General features: G+C 43.0%; 1 protein-coding gene across 2 annotated transcripts in view; it reads left to right on the top strand.

The window, feature by feature from the left end:
• Positions 1-341: 341 nt before the first annotated feature.
• The window catches only part of PIK3CB (phosphatidylinositol-4,5-bisphosphate 3-kinase catalytic subunit beta), a 116,819-nt gene continuing 91,643 nt past the window's right edge, over positions 342-25,517 (top strand). Inside the window, exon 1 of one of the 2 annotated variants that reach the window (XM_069792051.1) lies at positions 342-357. The gene's annotated coding sequence lies outside the window, so the exon portion shown is untranslated. Of the gene's footprint in view, positions 358-8,764; positions 8,945-25,517 lie in introns of those variants that run through there. The other variant, XM_069792050.1, reaches the window with a different exon arrangement.

Genomic DNA, 25,517 nt, shown 5'->3' with positions numbered 1-25,517 from the left:
TTTTATGCTACTGTTTTTTCTTGTAACTGAAAACATCAGATGACCAGGAGCAATGAATATGCAGCGGTGCTGCCTCCCAGGATGTGTAGCTGCAGCCTCTAAGCCCAGTGTTATGGCAGCAGTTGGAATCCACGTGGCCAATTGTTTTGCAGACATAATGATGGTGTATTTATGTATTTCTAAACTTGTTTTTCAGGATCTGTGGCTGCCTGTGTATCATGAAGCTCGCTGCTTAACAACAGAAATAAAGCACTTGTCAGGCAGAAGCAATGCGTCAGTGCAAAATGGAATTCGCGATACTGAAGTTTACACGAGGCAACAACAAAATCTACTGTGCCATTCTGTTAGGCAACAAAGGTAATTTGTTATGCAACATAAAGAGGACTTGTGCGTGATAGGCGGCAGTGGCTCTTGGTTACAGGGCATTGACATCAACAAGCACATGCAGTGCACAGATATAAGAGAATTGCTATATAGCAGAGAATTCAAAAGCTGTGTTGTTATTACAGGATTTTTTTTCCAACTTAAAATCACAGAATAAACAAACACACTGAGACCGGTCCTGCAGTCCTTTATGGTCTGGGTAGGACCTTCATCCTTTCCTTTTGGGTTGGTCTGTGTCTTAGACTTGACCGTCAGCCTAGGGGCCACAGGGTCAGGGCTCACAAGTGTCATACATTTAATGTGGCTCTGACACATTTGGCAGGTCTCCTGCCAGCCCACAGAATGACAAAGGAAGAGCGAGTGAAGGGGGAGAAGATACACTCATAATGCTGTTTACCTCTGCCCAGAAGTCCATGATGTCTAATCCCACATGCTCCACTGCTGCTGTTAGCATATACACTCCTAAAAGCCAGTTATCCTTCCTGTAGGGAGGCAATGGTCATTCACCTATTTTGCAGATAAACTACCAACAAGTGGGCTGCGTACAGAGTTGGAATTAGAGCCATGGCTTATAAAGCAGCGAGGTTCATCTGCTTTGCTGTATCTCCTTTCAAAACAAATCTACCTGCTGGTGTGATTGGGCCTCTTGTTTAGGCTGCTCTCTGCTTCCAGAGCTAGGGCTAGACCCAAAGATCCTGTTTGCTGACATTCCAGTGCTGTCTCACAAATGCTTGTGTAACTCACTGTCAGGTATGTATTCTCCTAGCCCACACTGAATGTTTCCCTTGTCGTTCAGCTGGAAGAGACTGTGTGGGAGCAATCTCTTCCTGAGAGCTGCAAGGGAGAGTCTGGGCTTGAGCTTCACCAATAAATACATGCAGGAGAAATAAGGAATCAAGACTGTGCCGCACAGTGTGTAGAGGTAAAGGACTAAGCTGAAGTTGTGTTGGTAACCTTTGTCCTGGCAATCTGTGGGGTTGGTTCTGTTTCTTCAGTGTGCATATAATATTGTACCTTACACGTGATACTCTGGAATAGTCATAACCAAGCAAACAGTTTTATTCCATGACTGCTGTGTTAATCTGGAGTTAATGCTTGCTTTTTGCCTAAAACCACAGTCAAGCCTCGTTGGCCAGACCACGTTAGGGGAAGCTGCTCCTGCAGAAAAGTCAAAAACTCCCATTCCCTTGTGTACTGTACCTTAAGCATCACTGTCAGTGGCAGGATGTTGGAGCTCTTCTGACTGTGCCAGTGGCTCAGCAAGGGCCTGATCTGTTTACTCCTACTCAAACAGGAGCCCAACTACTTAGCACAGTTATGACAGCAGTACAGTTAAGGGCAAACCACCTAGTTAGCCGCTACCTTGGTCAAGCTGCTTTACCTCTTGGTGACTTAGGTTACATGGGAGTATGGTCACTATGAACTTACTCTCTGGTGCTTGAGGGTTTAACCAAACAGACTGAAATAGCAGCTTTTGTTTCACAGCTTTTCTTTAGCTTTAGTAATTTACGGTGTAATGTTAGGCATGATGCTCAGGCCAAGGTATTCAAACTAACATGTGATCGAGAAAAATTTTGCTTTTGGTGCCAGACAGGTACCTGTATTCCATTTCCAGACACGCCAGGCACCTGCCACTCAGCAGTGGCTTCCTTGCATTATAAGGCAGATGGGATTGTCTGGCCCTGTTTTTCTTGTGTATTTTTTTTTTTCCCACAGTCTTTTGAACAATAGGGATCTAGTCCTGATTTAGGAGCCACCATGATAGAAATACTTCATGATGATACTGTTGGGTTTTTTTTTTTAATTTAAGAAATGTTAATTTAATTACCAACTGAAATAATTAAATTAAGTCTAACCAAATGAATATTGCATCATAAGAAGCAGTAAGATTCCGTACTGTGAGGATAAGAAGCAAACAAACCAACCCTGCCTTTCATGCAGAAGATGCTATCTGGCATTTGCATACACACTGTATAGGTAATTAAAGCCATCCTTAATGTGCAATGCTGTTATTACAGCCCTTGCTATTTCGTAGCAGTTGGTAGACCTTATAATGAACAAGTATAAAAATATCCCAGGGACTCTAGAAAGCATTACAGCGACTTTGCAGACAATGACTGTCTTAAGTAAAACCCCACAAGCATCCTTGCTTTTTCACAGGGAAACATCTTGTTAGCATCTGTCGGTATGAATGCCGTTTTGCATCAAAAAAATGCTGATCGCGGAACAGTCTGGGCGCTGTGCACAGAAAGCTCACAGGTAAATAAGTCGGCTAGCTCTTTCTGCATTGCAAGTGCAGTGTGTTTTCAAATTCACGGTGCTGCTTGGCTGAGCCTTGGGTCATGGAAAGGTGAGCTGTTGTGCTAGACAGCCCCGTGTGAGCTGCCCTCCCAGAGGTACTGCGCTTGGATGCGTGGTGCGGCAGAATTGTGCAGCAGTAGGCGATCCCGTGTCGGATGTGCTGGAGGGTTGTCTTTCCGCTTGAATGCAGCTGCTTGCAAATGTTCTGCTGCTTCGTTCCTCTGCAGCCCTGCTTTCAGGACCATTTCAAGGTCAAGGCTGTCAACGGGGCTGTGAGTGCAATGCTTTCTCTCAGCCAGGGGTGATTATTTATGATATGCTTGTGCAGTACCTAGTGCACTGACATGTTACTTTCCTCAGCACTTCCAACCTGCCTAGGAGCCACACAGTTTATGCGCCTTTCATGCATCTGTCAGTCCTGCTGCCAGTCCCCCAGGGTCCCCGAGTGGGCAGCTGGGCTACCCTAGCCTTTGGGGCTCTTGCCCCAGATGCTCTTCACAGGGAGCAGCTAGAGTGATGCTGGGGATTAAAGCCAACTTCTGGGGCTTCCTTCAGTCAGCCCTTCCCTTTTGCATAGGCAGCAAGCAAGGACCCACCTTCCAGCAGTGCCAGCACCCAGAAACACTTTTGGCAACCCCACCCATCCCCATGTCTCTCTGTCAGCACCTCTTTCTCCCTCATTTATTCCTTCATCTCCTGCACCTGTAGCAGAGGATGCCCAACCACTTTCTCAGCCCCTTTGCCCTGTTCTGTGGAGTTCTGTATTCCCTTTCCAGCACTACTTGAGTCAGGCACAGCAAGATGAAGGAACAGCTCAGTAATCTTTAGCTGAATAAAGTATCACACACAGAACTACACAGAACTTGCATCGTTTCCATCAACAGCTTACCAGAATATGAATGAGTACAATTGTTCAAAAACCAAGTTAAGAAGGATTTTCACATTTAAGCATTTGGACTGAATGTTTGGACGTGGGGGCAGATGGATGTGTGTTGTTGCATGGTTTTGGCCTCTACTTTACCATCTTCAAGGTACTGTATTAGTGTCAGGCTCAACTGGGTCAAGATGGTGGAATTTGCTCCTTGGCAGGAAGCTTGCCAACTGATTGCTCCCCATGTGGATGTTTTTTGTGCAAACGGCATATCTGTAGCGCTTTAAAGTCAGTGTTGTGCCCAAACTGCACCTAGATAAGCCTTTTCAAAATTCAGGAAATGTGTCCATGGCAGGATTTGATTTTAATGATTAAAAGAATCAGAAATTAATAGATATTCCTTTAATCTGCTTGCAACGGGCACTGTACCAGGTGAATGTCAGAGACGGGATGAGTGAGACTGTCAAGGACTGACAGGTTACCAACCAACTTTAGTTGACCAAATTGTAGTTTTTATACTGTAATCGAAAGTGAGATTCAAAGCAGGTGTGTTAGAGGTATTTACTAAGTGCTAGGGCTCGATAAGTGCTGTTAGTAAGATGAAATTTTGAATTATGCACTTTGAAAGTCATAACAGGTCGAGTATCTAATGAAAAATTAAAGAATGAAATCAGTGGGAACAAGAGAGTTCCCAGCAGAGCAATAACCTGGTCCCTGAAAGCAGCCGGCCGCCTCCGCCAAGGCAGTTAGTGTGCTCTCTTCTCACAGCTGCTTGCATCTTCTCCTGAGACTGTGGGTTGGCTTAGTTTTCATTTTGTTTGCTGTCAGCACAGGCTGATTTGAATATGGTCCGAGTAAAAACAGTTAAAATCTCAGGATCTGCCTCCAAGAGAGTTTCAGCTGTGTTTTCAGAAGCAGTTATGCACATTGCTGACACTAAATGGTTCTCCACTAGTAGCCTGTCATCTCATAGCCTAATCTTACTCTCATACTTCACTTCTCAGCTATAGATCAAGAAACATTTGAAATCTGCTGCATTCATAATATGCAAAGATCGCTTACTGAAAGGGAAATGTTTGGGAGTAACATGCCAGTTTTCCCCTGCACTTCCCTACCCAGGACTTGTGACTACCAGAAGGGACTGCAAACTGAGCAGGCCCTGGGGAGCAGTGGGCAGCTCTGCCTCTCAGCCTGCCGCCTCCTTCCCTTTGCTCGGCCTGGGTCGGCTCATGGTTTACTCTTAAGAGTTCCTACAGGGCTGGTCATTACCTGGGGATTGTTGCTGTGCTGCTGCTTTATGTGAACAGTCGGTTTTGGCTGCCTTCTCTTCCCACAGTGTAAGCAAAATGCTGAGCACCCCCATTCCCCATTCACAGTTACCCCGTGCCAGGGCAGTAAGAGCTCCCAGTGGTATTGTCAGACACTAGTCTTAGCACATCTTCCGCTGTGTGTGTGTCTGTGTGTGTGAGGGGAGGGGTTCTGGTTTTGGGTTTTCTTGTAAGATTCCAGATCTTTAAAGTTATGTTAATAAAAGAAAATGTCAACCTTTAAAACAAAACACAACACACAAACAAAAAAAACCACCAAAACCCCAACTGTAGTCCTTACAAAAAAAAGTAAAGAATTTAAATTCATAATATGTTATATAATGTAACTTTTGCCCTAATGGTTGCATGAAAAAAATTAGAAATGAGATGCAGCTGTAACCTAGCAGTTCAGGTGGAAATTAACCAATAATTAATATGAAAAAGTCATACTTTAAAATTAATTTGCATGATTTTTAAATGCTAAGTATTGGCAATATCATCTCTTTAATGGCTAAATTCAAGACTAAGATACTGCTTTTTTCTCCAAATAATGTTATAACAATACATAAAAGTATGTTTAATACTGTTAGTTGATTAGAATTGGGCAAGCATAGACAAGCAAGAAATATGGAACAACACAAAGCCAATTCCTTGCGGACTTTACAGGACCATCAGGAGTTTCTCACTGCTTGTCAGAAAACATGTAAATAGCTCCTGGCTCCCTTACTTGCTCAGACAGTGAGGCAAGATCTTTTTCTGTAAGCCTTCTTCCAGGAAACTCACTCTTCTCAAGGTATGTAATGAGAGACGACAGTAAAAAGCAAAGGCAAGAAGAATAAAAGGCAACGCTAGATAATGACAAGAACACAAAGATCCTGGGAAGTGGTGAGAGGGAGGCATGGACTGTCAGGATCTGAAGAATGCTAAATATGCTGATAAGTGATGACTAGGTGAGATGAAACTGTGGTCAGGAGTATGTAAGTTAGGCCAGGCAGGCAAACTGTCTGCAGGCTGAAAAATCCAACTATGGTAGTAAAGGTTCAAAATAAAATTTGTTCAGAGCAAGGGCAAGAAACTGAGCAAGTCAGAGTTGTCTCTGCAGTACCTTAGTACTTATTTTTACCCTTTCAGGCAATGCTTAGGTGCCACAGCTGTGTTCAGTGCATGGGGAACAACCTTACTTGGAGACCATAATCTGCAGGGATGGCTGATGGAGGGTGGAAGAAGTATTAGCCATGCTCCGTGGGAGGAAATAAGAAGTTTGGGTTAAGGAGCTGGCTTAGGGACACTCAGTGAAGAATTAGAGCCAGCAGTGCCTTTGCTGCTGATTGTTCTCTGGGACTTTTAAGTTGACACATTAGCTCCCTTGGCATAGGTGATCATACTGGGGTGTCGAAAGGAAGTAGAGTCCTTTCAAAGTGTGGTTTAACCTACAGATAAAAGCTACTGGTAAAAGTATGTCAAAAGTCAGTCATGGAGAGCTATACCTAACTCAAAATCTGTCAATTCTGATACACATACAAACTCAAAAGCACCAGCACTCTCTGAGACTCACTGGTGGAAAACACTTCACAAGGACCTGACTGAAACTATTTCTCCTAGTTGTTACTTCTCAGGTGCTTATAGGGTTTTCATCACATCTGCTGTTGATTTATATAGATATTAGGATAGGTGCCTGAATTTAGATTATTAAATGAGCACTTCCAGGTACAGAAGTGAGTACTGGCTCTTCCATTATGAAAGAAACCAACAGGATATATTCTTTTTCCTTTAAGAAGGCAGTTGTTAAGGAGAAGTCACAAGTATATTGGGAAAAGAAGCAAAAAACTCTGTTTTAGTCTGGATTAGTTCACTCATCCCATTTGTTTAGTGGGAAAGAAGCTTGCAACAGTGGAAAGGTGGGGGCAATGCAGAGAGCACCACAAGTGGGCAAGGGAAGGTGGTGTCTGTCTTCTTTGTGGTGTGGGCTTATGCCGGATGAAATTTTGACTGAACTCTGGCTTTACTCTTTCAGTGACTCTGGGTGGAAGCTGCATGTACAGAGTGTCCCAAAGCACTTCTCCCTATGTGAGGGTAATGTTACAGTATTGGTAACTGGTAGGCAGAGATGTTTGTTCAAGGGGAGGGGAGCCAGCACCCTGCAAGAAATGGCAAGGAAGCTACTGCTAGCTGAATTTTGTTCTCTGGCGGTGGGGAGGGCGGGCTTTGCTCATTCCAGGGGACAGGGGGAGGGAAGAGCTCTGGCACTGGGGTTCCACAAAGCAAACCCATGAGCACAGGCTCCAGAGGAGCCTGGAAAAGGAAGCTCCAGGTGGAGGCTGTTTTGGGTTCCTTTGTTCTGTGACATTGGCTTTCCTGCCCTTCTCAGAGCCCTATTTGTTACCAGCATAGCTGTAGGAGAGGGTTTGGAGTTGCTATTGTTCATTCCAACCTATTGCCCGTACCAAGCATTAAAAGAATGTCAGGCTTCAAAAAGATAATGTTGCCGCATTTTTAGTGTATATTGCAAATTTGTAGGTTTGAAAATTCTCATTAAACCTTTTTGCAAGTACTAAAATTTATGAGACCATTGACTTGGGTTCCTCTGCTGAAGAACACCATTCTTGCTGCTTATGACAGTCAATAAAACAGGAATATGAAGTTCAACTTGCCCTGTGGGATGTTCCAGGCCTCCTGCTAGGGCATTTTTTTGATTCAGGCTTTTCTTAGAAGCCACGTTTGCCTTTGGTCACAGTAATTGAGGCCACCCCTTCTGTGGGGACTGCTTACTGTCCTCTTTTTAGCTCTAACAGTTGCCTCTTGTCTCCTAGCAGACACCCCCTGGCCTTCCCACCAAATACAACCTGCAGCCTGCAGCAGCAGAGCTTTGTGCTCTACCACCTGATACATTGCCAGATGTGATGACTGGATTTGCACATCTGCAAACATTACACCTGAAGTCACAGGTTTTGACTTATTAAAACATCATCTCCCTAGCGGTGGCCCAAAACCTGGTGGCTGTGTTGCTGGTGAAGGTTGGCACAAGATGCTACTGTAGTGCAGAGGAGAGTGCTTTGAGTGAAGGTGTTTTGATGGCTAGAGGTTAGCAAGGTGTCCATATTGGCTGTGGGCAGCTGGTTTCTGCTGGTGCCTGAAAAACATGCAGTAGTACTGTGCTGGCTCAGGCAAGCCAGGGTATCCTCTGGTCTTGCAGGGGTGTGCCTGTAGCATGGCATGTGTCAGCCTGAGGGGCTGACAAGGAGCTTCTGTATGAGTTTCTGTGGTGCCTACCACCACAGAAGGACCTGTGGCATGCATGATGTTTGTGAGGAAGGCAGGCACGGTGGATGGACAGCTAGATGCACCACCATGAGACCTGGCTGGGAGGAGGAGGTGTGAGATGGCATGGATGCAGTGCCCTCGGTTGCCCATGGCAGACCTGGGCCCTGCATCCCCCATCGGTGTCACGTATTACCTGGTCCCTTCCTGCCAGTTCCTCCGGGGGAATTGGAGGCTGGCACGCAATGAACCATCAGATTTTATGGCAATAATCACCTTTCCTGAGGGAAGGAGATAAAGGGGGAGAGAGCGAGGAATAGCTGGGTAGCATTTAGCGTGACTCAATGGTTCACGGGCAAGTGCAAAGCCATGGCTGAAGAAATCACGCTTGTAAACTTTGGAGGCTGGCCTGTGCTCCTGCCCGGGCCGAAAGTAACTTGCCCTTCTGGGGCACCAGCAGGGCTGTGTATGGCGATGGCATGCTGGCAGGTCTCCGCTGGGCTCCCTTTTGGCCTGGGGCGCTCTAGGCAGGCAGCGGTGCTTCAGAAAAGTGCTAATGCCTGGGAAAAAAAAAAAAAGGAACTGGCCCGAAGCCCTTGGGGGGAGCAGGGTGTCGGGAGCCCTGCCGCAGCCCGGGATACCCCGTGTCAAGTAACCTTTTGGTCTAAACGTGCCTTTGCTCCGGGGCCGGGCCGAGGAGGAGGAAGAGGAGGCGGAGGCGGCCGGTTGGCCCCGAGGTGGGGCGGGCTGCCGGGCAGCCTGTGCCGGGGACGCTCAGTCGGTACGAGCCTGCGAGAGATGGGGTCCCCGCCAGCACAGCCGGGTAGGACAGCGGGTCTTGTTTCTTCTTTCTTTCATTTTTTACTCGTCCCCCGCCCCCTCCCAGGACTGAGAGGCCCGGGGGAGCCTCGCCCGTTCGGGAGCCAGCCGGGCTGCGAGCGGCGGGGCGCGGCGGGTGGCTTCGCTTCCCGGCTGGGTTCTGTTCGCGGCCAGGGCGGGAGACGGCTTGGACTTTGCCGCTGAGGACTCCCTGGCAGAGGACGGCTGAGCCGGCGCCGTTCCGCGCCGAGGAAGAGCGCGGGCTGAGGGACCGAGACAGCCGGGTCTTCTGCCGCGGCAGCCCCCGGCCGGGTGTCGGCTTCTGCGGCGGGAGAGCCGGCTCTGGCTTACTGACAGCCGGCTCCTGTCTGGGTGGACTCCCGTGCGGTCCCCTCCCTCTCCCTGGCGCCTGGGGCTTTTTCATTGTGTGAGAAGCTCCCCTGTCCCGCTTTAGTGGATGCTGGCTGAGCGGCTTCCCGGCCCTTGGCGGTGGTGCGTCCCCAGGAGGTGAAACCCCCCTACCCCGGAGGTGCTTGTGGGGTCTCTTCCCATTTGCGGGGGGGAGGGGATGAGAAGAGGGGTTGAGGTTGAAAAAGATCAGGTGCTGCTGCATCACTAAACAAGCAGGAGAAAAAGAAAAAAGAAAGAAAAAAGAACCAAAACCGCCAAGGAGACGTGGCTACAGAGGCTGATTGACCAGAAGGCAATGGGAACAGGGCCTCCAGTCGGGAAACTTTCAAACCCCAGGAAGGTCTGGCAGCTGCTGGGATTGGGGAAATGTGGCTGGCAGCACGTCTGAGGCTAACACCTCCTGCCTGCCAGCATGCGTCAAACCGTTTAGGGTGTTAATGGGAAGAATTCACCGATTAAACAACATTTCATCTTTTTTTCCTTGAATGTTTTCCACGTGCGCTGTCCTGAACAGTAACCTCAATTTTTTTTAATGATGTAAAGCATTAATGTTGCCTGTCTTCTGTAGGAAGGTGTTTTCCCTAGCTGTGATTAGTCACCCTGTTTTTCTATTCCAATTAAGATGCTCCCTTGGCACACTGAGACAATCAGTGTCTCATCCTATGAGCTGGGCTCAGAATTACCAGCGAGTTTGTCCCTCAGATTGGATTCTGGGTAAATCAGAGGTATTTTCAGTTTCAGGCTACTGTATTTTACTGGCAATTGTAAAGTGGGGGAGGTTACTTGAGTCAATGACCTGTTAAAAGCATGAGCAGACTGGGAGGGTCTGATAAGGGCGGAGCTTGGATCGTATATGCATATGAGCACTTGGGTTTACTTCTTACAGACATGGCATGCTGTAAGAGAGCTCAGACAACTACTGAGCCACTATGGGCTCTCCAGTGCCTTCAGATCAGAATCTATATTAAACATTTGAATGCAATGTTCCACTAATAGTTTTTGTAGACTAAACACAAAGATCAGTGAGTTAATCTTTGAGGTTGTCAGGGTGATGTACAACATTCCCTGGTGACCTTAGTGCCTTTTGGCAATAGGGGTGGACAGGTACTTCAGAAGGGGAAGAAGTGGAGGAACAACAGCTAACTACTTGCAATTCCCAAGCATGGGAAGAGTCTGGCAGTGCCGGGCTATGGCTCCTATTGTTGGGGCCTTCTGTGTCCTGGCGTAATTGGCTTATCTTTAGCAGTGGTAGCTTCAAGGGTCCCCAGAAATGGTGCGGAACAGACCTGATCACCAAACATATTATTTTGCAGAAAATTTTAAAGCGAAGCGTATTACTTTTGCCAACACTTGCAGTATTTTTTTTTTTAAGTTTTGAAGACTTTTGATTGACAGCTTTGACTCAGCTGCAGACTGGCTTCCCTGGCTGGACTGTATCTCCCCAGCTGTGTCATCATCTCCCCTTTGGGTGATGTCACACTGCCTCATGGGAGATGTGCTCTGGCAGGTGCGTCCAGGGGGACTGAACCACAGCTCCAGTGAGGCACTGCTTCAAAACCAAGTTTTTTGTTGAAAAACAAAAAGCAGTAGATCTTAATGTTTTTAGAAATAAAATACTAGACAGAGTGACTGCTTTTAGTGGAAAGCTTGGGGTTTTTTTTTTCCCTGGAGAAAGCCACAATTTTCGGTAGAAAAACATTGTGAAGAGAGTTTTTTGAGCAGTCTTGGGCAGCAGTTATTAAGATCCAATCTTAACAGAGGGGTGAGAAATGAATGCAGTCGATCTTGTCCATTTCTCGCCTCGACAGCATCCATGAGTGAAATGCTGACTGCCACGTCATCCTGGTGTGGCACTTTCTTCCCTAAGAGTGGGTGGCCTGTATAAATCTTTACGCTTTGCTCCAAAAGCCTGCAATGATGTATGTGGTAATACTAGTCCCTTTCATGCCTTGGGTGGATTTTGTACTGTTTGTACACTAGTTGCCTAGTTCCTAGGCTAACAGAGCAGTGAGTAGTCAGGTTTATTTTCTGTGCTTTTTGAGGCATATATGGAAGATTTTAGGACCTGGGAGTTCTGCGGGGATGCTGTGTGCTGTACCAAGTGCTGTTTTGAGGAACAAACGTCATGAGCAGGCTCTAAACTTTATGACCGTGGATGCCATGTTCTGAATAGTGGATTTTATTTTCTGCCTTGTGTAATATTTCTCTAACTTAGTGGTGAATTTTAGCAAAACTTTACTGGCCTATGTTGTAGGAATCGCATTGAACTCTGACAAACAGTGTGACTGAGAACCTTCCTCTGCAACATCTGAGTATGAGCAGTGCTGGAAACAGGATCCTTGGCGAAAATGAACCTTGTCTCTAAACCACTGTGGCTTTTCTAATGAGATCAGTTTGCCACCTGCATCTCTCTGGGGTGTGACTTCATTTTAGAGATACTGTAAATGTATAAACAACCTTCTGGCCTTCCTTACTTCCATCTTTTGCTTTATTCTCCATTTCCTTCTCTTCCTCTTCATCCTCTCTTACAGTCCTGTGTCCCTGCAGACATTCTTTATTGCTGGCTTGAGACATGTTACCAATTGACCATTGTTTCACAGCTGTTTCAAAGAGGAGGAAAGAGCTTGCGCGGTGAGATGGATAGCCTTCAGAATTTAATGAGCACCCCCTAAATATCACAATCAGCTAAGCTCTGATTTTTTTTGAAGGCATCACAGTACCCTGGTTCTCACCCTCCGACTCCTGAGCATTTGTGGTGGCTCAGCAGAGCTCAGTGGTGGAACCCCTGGGTGTATACATTGAATCAGCCTCTCCATTTCATGAAGAGAATGGACTTTATAGTAAAGAGTTGTGAACAGTGAGACCAGAATTCCCCAGTGACACTGTGATCCACGAACTCAATTACCCTTGACAGGGTAATGCTGTGAGAGATACGTTTATTATTATTTTTTCATGGAAGTTTCTCAGATATAAGAAATTAGTGTTCAAGGCCTGGATAGTTGGGATTATATTTTTTATTAATTTTAATCAGTCAAAACAACCTTGGCACTGAAGCTTCTGTGGGAAGGCTGTTTGTGAACTATTAATTATTTTCAGTCTCCTTGGCGTAATGTGAAGGATTATTAACATAACCAGTCTTGCAGGTGATCATAAATTCAACAAGCATTACTTCGACTTTTTAAAGAGGTTGGTTTTCATTACTATTAATCTTTCACATGGATGCCCTCTTCCAGCTGACACAAACTCCTTTTAGAGCTGACCTAAACCTTGTAATTTGCCAGGAGTTTAGGATAGCTTTTTATTTAAAATACAGTTTCCCCCCTTACTTAACGTAGCGACCAAAACCAGGGCTTTAATTTCATCTTGTAGAAAGCAAAACATCATGACATTATCATGTCATGATAAACCACCATGATATTGCAAAGTTACCTTACATTACATTGTGTCTTACCAATCCATTTTAAGAGGAAGAACAGGTCTGTTAAATTACAGGATAATTTTTGTCTTCTCCTTCAATTAAACACCTTCGCTCACCAATATGGCCAGAAGGAAAATTGTTTTCAATTGTTCCTATATATTTACTTTCAATATTGAGTGCAGCAGCCTGAATCACAGAGGCCAGACTGAGAATGGACCTAATGTTGGTGAAGAGGATATGTTGATTTTGATTTTGGACCAGCTTGCACTTCTGATCTAGCTACAGCCTCCTTTGTCAGCTTACTCACAGCTCTGACATAGTATTGTCAGTGTAAATTTAAGCATTAAATTGCTTTTGTGGCTTTGATGGACATTTGTTTTGGTGACTATATGTTAGTTTCTTGCTGGAACTAGTATCCAGGTTGAAATGAAAGACCAGCGATGTAATCTTACTCATTTTACTGCCTCCATTGCATGTACTCAGGTAATTTCCAAGTGTGCGTTTGCTGTGCGGTACCACACTGTATTGACTACTATGGTGTCCCGTGGGTTCAATGGCTTCTGAAAATGGAGCAATAAAACATAAATTCATGAGAAAGTAACATAATAATGTGAATACCTATCTATTATATTGACTGAAATGTATGTGTGAGAAAAGTTAGCCTTCTAATAGTCTAAATACAGACCTACTTGTATGTATCTGTAGGAAAGAAAAAAAAATAGTCATGCCTGCCCCCATGTTATTTTTATTAATAGTAAATATCTTATCCCTCAGTGAGCAGGTGTGGTGTTGGTATATCTGTAGTTAAGGGAAATTAATCTGTTCTTGTTTTAGTTACTTGCTTGTTCTGGGGCATCAGATGAATGAGGGTCACTTCATATGGTTAGAAGTACTCAGGTTGTTCTACAATGAGAGCACTACTCTTCTGATGAAAACATACGTTTCAGTATCCCACCATTACATCCCTTTTATCAGTGACTTACTGAACTTTCCATAGTCTAAACAGAGCTTTGGTGCTGCTATTTGTATTAGTTGTTTTCATTGTAGACACAATTTTTTTTTAGTTCCACTGAAATGTGCCCTGTGTTGTTCTTCTGATACAGATGGCTTTGTGGAGCTTGACATAAGCGGTCATGAAAAACATTGTTTACCCTAAGCTGAACTTAAACGCAGCCTTAGCGCTCAGAGCACAGAGTGCAGGGCATACTGTACAAGCAGTGATGACACACGTCATTTCCACATGTCCCTAAGTCTTTTTGCTTCCAATTAGATAGACAGAAATGTGTAGCAATGTAAATAATTGCTTACATCCCTCTTTTCTGCACGCCTCCACAATCAAAATGCTGCAGACAAGTAAATATGAAAAAGGAATGTCTATTTTTGTCTTGACTTTTAACTCAAGTAACATTTCAATGGCAAAGAAATTTCTATCCTGCCATTCATCTTTTGTGATGTGGTCCAGCAATTAGTGGTGTAAACTATATTTAAAAATACCAATTACAGAGAACAAAGATGGCCAAGAGAAGCTGTTACTGTCAGTACACATTACAGGCCTCCTTCAGGAGTACAGGTGACATCAGAAGTCAGCAAAGTGTCCTCTCAATTTTGTTTCATAAAATACAGATTCAGATTAATTTCCTTTGCCCTATAACTAAGCTCTCAAAGTGATGTAGCTTCCTCAGAAGGGCTCAAACCTTAGTTAATACTGTAGGGAACTTTCTTAAGAATGACCTAAGTGACTTTTATAGTCCTTCTTTCAATTTTTTTACTTGCCTGCTTTTTTTCAGATTTTTCAGCTGCATGTTTTACTTAGAGGATTTGCGTTCTGGTTTTGGTAAGCGAGATGGGAACACGGAAATCCCATTTTTCATGTTCCCCAGCTGCACAGCCAGCATATTATAGTTCCACCTGTGTTGGTAGGGATTTCCTGTCTTAGAAGATTAATTAGAGTTGAGTAACGCTTGAGTTCCTCTAAAATAAATGTTTTTCCTTTCCTGTATGGCAAGGGAGATTGCAATCTTCTGAGGCTGTAAACCTGTTCATACCTACCAGTAAAGCAGTTGGTACTATTTAGAGATATCTAACTGTCTGGTTTCAATTCTGTTTTGTTACATGGATGTAAATCTGAGTAGCTGCTGTGGCTTCCTTTACCACTTTTAGAGGTTGTTGTCCTTGTAGCCAGAGTTTTTCATGGAGCTAGAAGTTTGCCTCTCGCTCTCATTATCTCTTCTTTCCAAGTCAAAAGTCACTATCTGTATTTTACTGCATCTCAGAAAACGACTGCCCTGGTTGACTTCAAAACTTCAATTCAGCAAGTGTGCAAAAGTGGTTTCTACCATAGCTGCCTGGTGTGGATGGCCCTAAGTATTCATGTGGAAAGAGTTTTCACTCATTTTCTTTCTTTTTTTTTCCTTTTCTTTTTTCTTTCACCTCTGTTCAGCTGGTTGAATGGCTAGCACTTCTGCCTCACCCAGTTAGCTCCAAAAAGTTAGTTCCAAAAGTCAGAGTGTGAGGAAATGGCCTTTTTCCTAATGAATTTTGCCTCCGACAATTTTTCTCATCCATGTCTACTGCATTAAATTGGCACATTTCTTACCTTGTTATGAAGTATATTTGAACATAGCTTGCTTAGGAGAGCTAGATTCTGGCTTTGTACTCATTTTGTTGGGTGTCATCGGATGTGTGGTACCATTTGGTTTGAATATTGACATTTGGGTGCACACGCACCACTTGTCCTTGTCCCCTAGAGATGCACTGTCAGAACCGCAATACAGTTTAGCCTTGCTGTACGAATGTCTGAGGAAGCTGAAGGAGCTGGTAGTGCCTGTGTTCCTGTAAGACTGTCCACCTTTCATAGCAGGGTGGAGGCGTAACGTATAAAGAAGGCAGTGCCAAAGCCTTCTGATCCAAAACAGGACCTAGCAGATGGATGAGACGCCCCGCCTGCAAATTGAAGCAGCAGGGACATATGCTGGGCTTGTTTTCTGAAACATGTCATGGTGATAAGTGAGCCAGGAAGAAGACTTTTTCTACACGGTTCTGCCCGAAGCTCAGTTGTCCGCCTTTGCTAGCCTGAGCATCACAGAGACGCTTGGCTTCTCAGGCAGTGGTCGGTGGCAGAGGTGCTGCGGCCAGCCAGTGCTCAGGCTGCAGACCAGAAGTACTTTCTCACTCTGAAGCGCTACAGATTGTGAAACCACACTGTAGTTACAGAAGCACATGGCACACACGGGATTTTCCTGTTCACCTCTAAGTTACAAGCAAGTGTAACTCCCATTATTGAATATTGTTACTACAGTTCTTTTGAGGCAATTATGGGGAGGCATAGGCAGGTTGGTTAAGATAAAATAACTGAACCAGAACCTGCAGCCAGGCTGATGAGTTCAGATGCGCCCTGAGAAGGCAGCCCCATCCCTCGGGATTTCTGGCACGGTTGTGTAGTTACGTTTTCTGCGTACTTCCTAGAACTAAAATATTAAAAATAATCCTAGACGGTTTAAGCTGCATCTCTTACTGGCTTCTGCCAGTGTAGTTTGTTCACTTTGCTTTAAACTGGGAACACTCAGGACAGATAACACCATAGTTTTAAGCAGTCTTGGGTTTTGCTGTTTGTTTTGTCTTTTTTCCTCCTGTGCTTTTCATTAATGGCTTGTTTGGGGGAGGCAAGATGGGAAGGTCTTTTCATAGCTGGGAATTGCTAGATCTCCAAAATGCCAGAACTTGGTGCATTGCATCTCTGAATCCAACATGTGGTTACAAGTGAACATGAAGTCAAGATGCAGTAGGATGGGAAGAGTGGAGAGACAAGGGACAAGAAGAAATAAGAGGAGGAAAAAAAATAAAGGGGCCAGTGTATCATCCAAAATGAATAGGAGAATGTGGAGAGAAGGAGTTCATGAGGGACATGGATATTTTTCATCTTGTTCCTAATTTAGGCACAAGCTATAAAAATACATGTATTCATATATCGCTCGTATGACTTGCTTTGAAGGCTAGTAAGATTTTCCATGAATAAAACTATTCCTCTCTCTGACCTGCCATACTCAATCTTTTAAAATAGTTACAATTTAGCAGCAACCCTAAGAAGATATTTGAACTGGTCTCCTGATTCCACCCTAGCACCTGGAACCAACACACCAATCAGTGATTAACAAAAGCTGTAAGAAACAAGCAGCTTAGTCTGCATATGCCATGGACACATAACTTATTGGAGGTGGCAGGGCAGCTGAATGAGATGTTGTCCCGTTATATTTTAAATAAATCTCATCAAACCCAGATCTAGCATTGTTGATTTGAGACTACTGTCGATTTGGGATTAAGAAAGAAAAGAATTCTTAACAAACACTTAAAAAATACTGTTCAAGAAATGTAATATTTCTCCCCCTCCTGCTCTATGTCTAGGTGGAATTTTGGCCATAAACCAGACTTTTGTGTGTTTTTTCCACCTTGTACTTCATTGTCTCATACAGTTTTAAGGAGTTAGACTAAAAGATGTCGGCTCAGCTAGAGAGCATTTTTTTGATCTGATGTAACAAAAATCATTTGGTACTGATTTTAAAACTCACACTGACAAAAATAGGAAAAATAACTTGACAAATGACAGGCCTCTGCCAAATACCTTTGAAAAGGTTACACTCAGCCGGCCAGTTTGGAGAAACACTGTGGAAAGAAATTGAGTTAAGCTAGTTCTTTAATAAATCTCCCCTTAATATCATTACAGTGTACATCAGATAGGAAAAACTGAAGGGAAGAAGGTGAATTTGAAACCTTGGAAAATCATAGTCAACTGGATGGAAAGGCTATAAACAGATGGGATGAATTGGAAAAGGGCAAAATGTACAGAACCTGACATGCACTGAGCACAGACTGATTTGGAAAGATGGTTGAACTCAGCAGGATTGCTCGCGTGTGTAAGGTTACGTGCGTGGGTATGTGGAATCGATCACTACAGACCCAGAGTGCGAAACAAATTGTGATTTTCTGTGCATTAAAAAGGCAGATTGCTAATTAAGATACTCGGTATCTCAGTATCTGTCAAAGAACTTGAATGAAGCAACTGCAGTAATGCAGAACTGGCAGTAAACTTGATATACAGGCATTCATTTGCAGTCTTCTGACTTCAGTAGCCTTAAATCTAATCCTAATGCGTTTGTGTGCCATCATTTGCTAAGCGCAAAGCACTTGGCTAATATGCAGATTAGTTGTTTGCTACTGAGTGAATCGCTCATGTGTATCAGCTACAACATCATATTCCCATCAGTATGAAATGCAGGTAGAAGAGAGAACTAATTTTTAGTGTAAAGACTGGGAGGAGCATCCTTACAATAGCAGAGGTTTCTGATAGTCTGCAGGCAACGCCACGGGTGCACCTAGTATGCAGGAGAATTTCCATGTGCTCTCTGAATATGTGTGCTTGAATGTTATGTTAAGAGTTATCTTAGTGGAGGTGTGATTATTCAGAGTTTGCCCAGAAGGATTTATTTCAAAATGCTTTGTTTCAGGTAAGATGTTTAGCATGGGACTGGTTTGTCCTTTTAAACTACACTAGAAAAGCACCTTTCAGGTATATCTTAGCAGGGCGTGGAAAAACGGTATTTCGCTATTACAGTATTCAGCATGCTTACAGTGCTGGAAGGGGCAGGCTCCTGGAAGAGTTGCTGTAATGAGAAACACAAAGCATCTTTTGTTGAGTCTCCCTGCATTATTATTCTAATTCAGGGGTTACACAGTGCAGCAGCCCAACTTCTTTATCAGATGCTAATTAGGGTCTGTTCATATTTTTTCATCTTTTGAGGGAGGTTATCACCTGATCTTTAACCACTTGAAATAATCAGGTTTTTAATAGAATTCATATGGCCAAGCCACTGTAGAACTGCATTTCTATTCCCTCAGCTGTCATTGTAGGGGAAGGAGAGAAAATAACAAAAGAAAATCTTGCTCAGTTTTTCAAGGTATGTTTATGGTAAATGATAATTTAGCTGAGCATCATCAATTCTTAGGTTAGTATAAAATGATTAAGCCACAAAGTGTAATGGCATATTCTTTGATAGAAGACCTGACATCCTGTAGCAGGACCTCATTTTCCATATCTGTGTGTGTTTCTTTTTAAATATATCTGTGAAAAAATGGTAGTTTGAGATGTGACAAAGATTAGAAGAGATAAAGTATGCGTCTCTCTAATACTTTACTCAAGACTTTTTCTCAAAGGAATATTTAGCATTAGAGTCAAGATTTAAAGGTTAGGCACACATTTTTAAGTTAAATTATTAAAGGAAAGCATTAGTGTTAAATTATAGTGTTTTAATAGGCTATTTTGATATGTTTTATGAAGGAATTGGCATAGGGTGGTTTTTAAGTTTACAGGTGGTATTTCACAAATAGAGACTTTTTTCACTACAGTGTGGAGAAGATTTCTTTTTCTATATTGTGGCCGTTCTAGGTATTGGATCCATTTGTTGTTTATGGTGCTTGAGAACAAAGATGGTATTTTTAAGGTGGATGAGAGCTGATACTTGATACTTTTTGCTGTTGTGAAACACCCCTCTAGTCCACACTACAATTGATTGACCCTACCTGAAAGTTGTACTTGGCAAAAGAAATTTTAAATATAGTTTAATGACAAGGTAAGGATGTGTTTGAAGTTTCAGTTTAAATGGTTCTGTGTTTGTACCAGTTGTATGGTGGCATTAGAAATGCTGTTGGATTTGTGTGGGATAGTTAAAGGCAGTGTGCTCTTGTTTAACAGCATTACATCACTGCTTTGCTTTAGCAGCTTGCTGTAGTTTAAGATATGGATCAGTGCAGCTGAAACAGGCTTGCCAAAGTCCTCTGCTCGAAGCTCTGTGAGTTAGCGTACAGTAGTAAGGATACAGATCTATGGGTAGACACATATGTAAACATTTCCATATGGCAAATGTGTATGGCCTCTCATTACCACCCAGTCTTGGCCTTCTGGAGTCATCATTATCTGCCAGATAATGAGTCTGCTCCCAGCTCCCTGGCGGGATGTGGTGTACAGGACTCGTGCAAAGAGGGCTAGGACGCTCTGAGGCTGCACAGGGGTTGCTGTGGTCCTGCCAGACCCTGCTTTATAAAAAGATTATGATGGATGTCAGGCAGAGGTCTGTAATTTCTTGGATGTATTCAACGATGGAAGGTCACATTGCTGTGAAGTTGCAGGGAGGTGTGGATTGTATACATCTGTACGTGTGTGCAATGTGCACACCTATAAGCCCCCTCAGGAAAGCCCCTCTTCTCTCTGTCCGCACTAACACATCCTGCTGCTGGTGCTGAGGCTGTGGCAGACACCTGCCTCTTCCCTGGGGCCCTGTAGAGATGTCTTTGGGCAAGAGCTGGGGGTCATGCTTCTTGTTTGCTGATGGTGGTGGGTGGAGAGGGAAAAGGAGAGTGCAAATGCATTTTTTTTGCTGTCATCACAGTCCTCCTTGTATAGGGAGTTTATACCTGAGCTTTGGTGCCCTCAGTGCCCTGACTGAAAAATAATCAGCTTTTCAGTTGAATATAATTTCCTGAATAGTCTAGAAAGCACTGGTCTTTCTGAGAGTCCACTTAGCCCTGGCAGTAATGTTCTTAGAAGTCTGGAAATCAGTAGTTTTATTAGTCTTTCACCAAAAAAAAAAACCCAACCAAAAAAAACCCCCAAAAAAGAAAAAGGCTATTTCACAGTATAAAGAAGAACTAAGAATGCAGTGAGTTACTCTTTCTTAGGAAAGCAGCAGTGGCTAGCCAAAGCTGTCTCCAAAGGTGTTTGCAGATGGTTTGGTCTTTCTAATAGTTCCTCTTCTGAGGGGGGAACTAAAAGCAGCAGGGAAGTAGCATTCAAAAACCTTTCTTCAAAACACTCTTTACTGAGCACTGGCATTCTTGTGATAGCTGTAATGCAATCATTAACTCATTGCTGCACTGCTGGAAACAGTTTTCTGAGCAGGACAGGCTCATTCTGGCATGGTTTTTGCTTTGTGCCTGTCCTGATCAGCCCAGACATAAAAATAGGCCCACATCAGTTACTGAGGTGTGCACAATAGTTTTCATGTTATTGTGATCTGATTTTGCCATGGTGGCCCCAATTTCTGTTTCCCTATGCTTTATTTTCTTTGAACAGTCAGTGATACCGGTGCTGCAGGTATCATACAGAGGTGGGAAGCCTACTAAGAGCTGGGGGCCTTGGGGTTGGGAGCTGTGATACTCACTACCACTAACCCATTACTTCTTATCCAGATGTGGGAGATGAGGCAAAAAAGGCTGCTGCTGTAAGCAGGGGGAAAGAGAGGGCTTGGAGGAGGTTGTTCTCTGGTATTTCTGCTTTCCATATATTGCCCAAACAGGAGCACATTTCTTACTAGTTGCAGTTTGTCTCTGGGAGCAGTCTTGTTGCAGATCAATAATGAAGCCCAGGGAAACTGATTGCACTTTAAGACAGTCTTCCAAAAAGTTGCATTGGAACCAAACGATCAGTAAACATCAAAACAGGTTATTAATCTCCTGTTCTTTGGATGTTCTTATGTCTTGTTATGCCAGAAGACTCCATGTGCACCATTGATTATGAACTATCAAAACCACATGAAAACCCAGTGTTAGTTTGCCGTATGTTCAGCTTGGAAGATCAGTTGAGCTTCTTCTTTCCAAGCATCTTTGTGTACTGAGAAAGATTTTTTTTATTTTTTTTTTTCCCCAGGATCAGTGAGACCCTTGTTTCTAAGTAATGTTTAGCGCTGCTGGTGTCATGTCCTCAGCTGGGCTGCAAGTTTAATTGCCAGGAAAACGATTCACTTATGCAAAGGAGAACAATCGAACTTGCCCCACAACTCTCAGCCCTGTGCAGCTAACAGACATTAAAAGAAGTAATTTATACTTGAAAAAAATTACAGAAAATGCATGACTTTACCTTACTACTTAAGAGCTCTGTTCAAAGTTTTTGCCCAAGCACTTTTCAGAGTGGAATTTGGTATTGTTTCCTGGGAGTTCATCAGATACTTGACCCTAGGTCAGTCTATCATACAGAAAACCCTTTGGGAAAGTACAAATTCCAGTGGAAAATCCCAGAAACTTCCTTGGGCAGTCCTCCTTTGGGACTAATGGTTCTCAGTCTCATGGAGGTGATTTGAGAGCCCATCTTCATCCCAGTGATGTTTTAGCTTTTAAGCATGTCCCCTTTTGGTTAGTTGGCTCAGAACTGCATTTGCCCCTGTTGTGGAGTGTCATAGACAGTAAAGGAAAAGGAATTACTGGCATATGCTGTGCAAACAGTGTGCATGCCTAAAGCAATACTAAATTCCAAGGGGATTTCCTCTACCAGACTGAAAAAGGACTGTGGCTTCCCAACACTGTGCTCTCACACCCTTGGGAAAAATTATGTGAAAATACATAATCTCAAAATTGGGAAGGGGGGAAATATTGTTGGACAATTCATGATGGGAAGCCAGGAGTTCATATAGAACATCCTTGGTGATATAAGAAGGACCCAACTTGTTTCTGTTTGGAATTTGTCATTTGTCCTTAAATGTATTATCAGAACTGTAATATTGTTGGGACATCAAGCTACCCCATTGCATAGGCTATAAGGCCAATCAAAGACGTTCAGAGAAAGACATCTCTTAGTAAGGCTTCATTAGGTAAGTTTTCAGGGGTTTTAAAATCTATATTGGGAGGCAGGGGAGGAGGAAGATTCCAGTCAGTGATTGGTAGGAAATGCTTCATTAATATTAAGCTTTAGGTGCAGAAGAACTGAGGATGTTGTTTTTCCATTATCACAGAGGGAAGCAACACCAGTTAAGCCAAGGCCTGCAGCAGAAACATTTACTGGAAGTGTTTACATGTTACTTAATACCTTGACATGCATAATTCAACTTGTGTAATGTCAGCAGGGGTGGAGCAGGGAGGAATGGCTTTGCAGAAGAATTTGTTTGCTCCCCATGGAATATTTTCCTGAGCATAGCTACCTTCTTTGGCAATGAGGTACATTCCGGGAATAAAAAAATGCTCTTCAGCCACATTTTTTTATGAACTTCTGGAATATGTTCTCTTGTAAAGGTGACCTAACCTTGTCCAGATGGCTAGCCCTCCTCAGAGCAGTGATACCCTATCAGTCTTTCTTCACTGTAGAGCAGAATTGCAACAAAAGCCCCCTATGAGCCCCTTCCAAGCAGGAGAGCTACGCACTAAGTGGTGGAGCCATTTACGTGGATGCGCTTCTCATACTGGAAATGAAACCCCGCTTTCCCTCTCAAAAGGCGTACGCAGCAAGCGCTCTCTCCTGAGCAAACCGCTTAAGCATGTGCATCAGTTTTCCTGAGGTGTCTAAAGGACTTTCTGAACTGCAGCCAAATGGGCTGCATGTTGGGAAAAAGGCAAGAAGAGTTTGTCTGCTCAAATTAGCAATGTCATGGTGATACAGTGAAGGAGATGGGAAGGAGAAATAGATTGGGAAGCGTGAAGTTTTAAGCTGGCATCTCTCTGCTTCCCTCCGTGTTTACGTAGCATCCACACAGACAGTAATTTCATGATTCACCTGCTGAATGATTTGTTTCGCTGACAAAGCTGTGATAAATAGAGACTTGGCATCATTTGCATAGTTGCTTAATCTAAAGGCGTATGAGTCATATAAATGAAGCTTTCAGACTTGTTGTGATAGATTGCCAGACAGAGTGGGGGAAACACACAGATATTTTGATTTGGTTAATCAATACCTGGAAACATTGTTGTAAAAAGCCATTTAGCACAAAGCCTGGAGTTTCCAAAATAGTAAGGCAGGTTTAATTTGTTAGTTTTGAAAGTAATAATAATACACTTTTCCTCTTATGCCACAGAGTCTTTTTTTTTTTTTTATGGCATCTAGCCAGATTTAGTAATGTTAGCTATTGAGGACTGAAAATAAAGATGATGCATATGTAGCTCGAAGAAACTGTCTAAAATGTAATTCCTAGAAATAACATGAGTCTTCCTGATTTGGGATGACTGGATTGTCTAGCAACAAAAGGTTGTGCAGAGTATTGCTTCAAAACATGTACTGCCATTTTAGGAGTATTCCCAGAATCTCTCCTGCATTGGTTGTGCAGTGCCTGTTAATAACACTTTGTGGGTGCTGTTCTGAAATGTGTCAGAGTGCTGGTTTTTCTGAGGGTGGGACTCATGGCTCCTGATCATGGGAAGTGAGATTGATAGAACTGTGAGATGAAAGTGTTTCTGTTTGTTACAGCAGAGCACTGAATATGCTTGCTTCTCACTGATTTCAGTGTGTCTTAGTGACTCTGTTTACACTGATCTTAGCGTAGAAGAACAGTTTTATAGCAAAATAAACATTGATATGAGTAGATGCTCATGAATTAGTATTAGAGAGGTTTCTAGACACTTGAAACATCCTTAGTAAGAAATCTAGAAATGCCTTGTGAGTGCCTATCTGGTAGATATATGTATTTTTGATAGTCCTTTTAAAAATAGAAACTCATAAGTAGTATTAAAATTGTAACATTCACCAGAGGGAAGAAGTTCAAATCTGAGATTTTAAATAGGGATTCAAAGTAATAATCCATTTGTAGCTAAGAATTTATATTTGTAGAGAAATGATGTTGCATGTAGTATTTGTTATTTTTCTAGTGCTTACTGATTTTTAAAATTTCACATAAACTTTTTCATTCTGCCCTGATATGTAGGTGTAGATAGATACAGATGTACTAGCTTTCTAGTAGTGTGTAATAATCAAGGAGGTTGAAGTGATCATGTTTTTCCATGGACTAGTGAAATGTTAATGCAGTACCTGTGTTTTATGGTAGCAGTAATATATCACACTTGCTTTTATCTCTTTCTTTGGTTTGCATATGGCATACAACTTGTGTGAGATAAAGAAAGATTTGGTTTTGAGCAAGTCTTTCATGATTCTCAAATGGCACATGACCAAATTCAGAAGTGACATTCGCTGTGTACTGCAGGTCAGTAAATATATTTGACTCAAAGGGTAACTACATCGGTGTAATTTAGGGGCTAAAGACTCTGTTTTCTGTCTTATGGCAGTTCTACACAAAATGAAGTCTTGCTAACCCTGACTTACACTGTTGTGACTGGACAATGAGCTTCTCATAAGCAAACTTGACAAAACATCAGTTGAAAGTCTTCTGCAAGGCTACATTCAGAAATAATACAGCATATTTCGTATCCATAGTCATTAGAAAGTGTGATGGACTCAATAGTATTTGTGATCCTTATTAATTTTCACAGTTGTTACATCTGTTCTGTTACCAGAATAGCCTTTACAAAAAGGCCAGCTAGAAAATAAATACGTAAAGAAGGTGGGAGAGATACGGGTTTCTTTAAACCATTTATGTTCCAGTTCCTGTAATGAATCTTTTCCCAGTCTTTGCCTCTGGCTGAGAATAGCAATATACCATTAACCCTAGAGATGTAAAACATGCTGTGCTGTGCTTGGAAGGGTGTCAGAAACTCCTCCTGTAAGGATGAGAAAGTATTTTATTGCCTTTTCAATTGCTGGACAGTCTAATCCTAGTAAGCATTTTAGCAAAATGGAACTACTAAAGTAATTGTGAAGCCTAATGTTTGACTTTCATAATTACCATATTGCAAAGATGAACTGGTAATATAGCTGTATCGAGGCAGGTACAGCAGCTATTACACTTGAAGTGCTATCTAACACATTACAACCTGCTGGACATGAAGTCTATTTTTAGTAAAAGAATAAATAAGCTGGCTGTGCCCTACTTTTTGTCAAAATGTGTCA

Source organism: Haliaeetus albicilla, chromosome 9 (genome assembly GCF_947461875.1).
Source record: "Haliaeetus albicilla chromosome 9, bHalAlb1.1, whole genome shotgun sequence".
Lineage (NCBI taxonomy): Eukaryota > Metazoa > Chordata > Aves > Accipitriformes > Accipitridae > Haliaeetus > Haliaeetus albicilla.
This window is presented reverse-complemented; position numbering and strand designations above follow the sequence as displayed.